The sequence below is a fragment of the Lagopus leucura genome, unplaced genomic scaffold (genome assembly GCF_019238085.1).
Source record: "Lagopus leucura isolate 7727_CA_CO unplaced genomic scaffold, USGS_WTPT01 205-4_obj-0_obj, whole genome shotgun sequence".
Taxonomy (NCBI): Eukaryota; Metazoa; Chordata; class Aves; order Galliformes; family Phasianidae; genus Lagopus; species Lagopus leucura.
In genome coordinates this window covers 1-1,921 of record NW_024966775.1, presented here as the reverse complement: position 1 = coordinate 1,921, position 1,921 = coordinate 1, and the positions used below count along the sequence as shown (strand labels likewise).

At 57.0% G+C, this 1,921-nt stretch overlaps 1 long non-coding RNA gene across 12 annotated transcripts in view; it reads left to right on the top strand.

Annotated features, from left to right (window-relative positions):
• The window catches only part of LOC122192777, a 13,930-nt gene extending 12,244 nt beyond the window's left edge, over positions 1 to 1,686 (top strand). For all 12 annotated transcript variants that reach the window (XR_006182703.1, XR_006182706.1, XR_006182707.1 and 9 more), the window contains 2 exons: positions 412 to 1,410; positions 1,503 to 1,686. This is a non-coding gene — a long non-coding RNA (uncharacterized LOC122192777). The remainder of the gene's footprint in view (positions 1 to 411; positions 1,411 to 1,502) is intronic.
• The last annotated feature ends 235 nt before the right edge of the window (positions 1,687 to 1,921 follow it).

Below are 1,921 nucleotides of genomic sequence, written 5' to 3'. Positions count from 1 at the left end.
ATGGGGATGGGGATGGGGATGGGGATGGGGATGGGGATGGGGATGGGATGGAGATGGGGATGGGGATGGGGATGGGATGGGATGGAGGTAGGGATGGGGATGGGGATGGGGATGGGGATGGGGATGGGGATGGGGATGGGGATGGGGATGGGGATGGGGATGGGGATGGGGATGGGGATGGGGATGGGATGGAGGTGGGGACATGGGGATGGGGACATGGGGATGGGGATGGGATGGGGATGGGGATGGGATGGAGGTGGGGAGAGGGATGGAATGGGAAATGGGATGGAAGTGGGGATTGGGATGGGGATGGGCACGTGGGGATGGGGACATGGTGTGACCGGGACCAGTGGGCACAGAGCTGAGCACTCTTCCCACTGCATTTCCCGGGGATTTCTGTTCTTTCTGCAGGAATTTCTCTCCTAAACAGAGCTTTCCTGCCCTTCCCTGCTGCTCTGTAAACAGCGCTGGCTTTGGGCTGGGCTGAGCGGCGCGATGGCAGACGTTGGGAGTGGAAAAAATAAAGCCATTTTAAACGGAGGTTCAATCAACCACCAAACCCAATGCGCTGCAGGTTCCCACTCTCCGTGCCCACATCCGCTGCACTCGGAGCACCGGCTCCACTCCACGCTGCTCTGTGGCAGCTTTTAGGCTCAGATGGGCACCGAGAGCAGCTCTGCACCGCTGGGGCTCAGATCTGAAACCGCACGTTGGAGCCATTTGCTTTGCAAGCTCTGTTCTCTTAATTAAACACAGCCCCGCTCGCTCCCGTGTGGTTTCCAGGCTGGAATGCGTTCGTTTCCCTTCTTCTCCCCCAGAAGCAGCTGCTCAGAGTCGCACGGAAGCACCGTTTGCTCCCAACGTTTGGGAGCAGCTTCCTATTCAGGAATGGGAAAGCAGGGAGGAAGGGGGATGCGCTCAGCACAGAGCTGAGTGTTTGGGGCAAAGGAGAAAGAGGGGACCTGAGGACAGGGAGCGCCGCGAGCGTCCCCACTGTGTGCCATGGCAGCTCTGTGCTGCTGCACAGCAAGCAAAAGGTGGAGAGAAACGGAGCTTTGCTTCATTCCTGAGGTTTAAAAGGACCTTTTCCCATTTTCCCCAGCATTTCCATGTAATGGCTGTCATGTGGGGCAGCACGAGGTGGGGATGGGCTGAAAGTTGGGCTGGGAAGCAGCACGTAGCGGACCCCCATAGGGATCTTAGGGGGGCGAAGGGGGTCTGGGGCTGTGCTGGGCAATGGCATTGCATGGGAGCACAGTTCTTTTCCAGAGCACTTTCGCTTTGGGCTGAGAAAAGCCTGAAATGGGCTTTTCCAGAGGCCTGCATGGCGGCGATGCTGTCATCCCCCATCGTTCGCTTTGGATGTGCCAGAAGAGGAACGCGTTTTCTGCTGGAATTTCTTCCCACACAGTGAGGAAACAACAGCGGGGAACTCAGCCCTGAAATCCTCTTTTTTTTTTTCCCCCAAATCCTCTTTTTTTTTTTTTTTTTCCTTTTTGCAGAGTTCCCATAGAGCTGCAGACCCCCACAGCGCAGAGCTGCTGCCCGCCGGGCTCCCATCGCCCTGAGCTTCTCTGCGGTCTCCCTTGTCTTGCTTTTATTTCTCATTGCAAAGGTGGGGAAGGGGATCTCAGTGCCACCGCTGCGTATTCGGCCTGCAAAACAGGGGGGAGAGGTGTTAAAACACGGCTGGGGGCTCCTCTGGGTCTTTGCTTGGGAAGAAAGGAGTGACCCCACGTCCCATAGCAATGGCAGCCCTGGGCACACAGCTGCACCTCGGGGGGGTCTGGGGTGTGAGAAGAGGCAGAGAGGGGTTGGGAGAGGGGAAAAAGAGCAGGAAGGGCAAAAGGGGGAAAAGAAAAGGAGCAAAAAGGGTTAAAAGGGGGGGGGGGGAGAGAAAAAGAGAAGTGAGAGGAAAAAA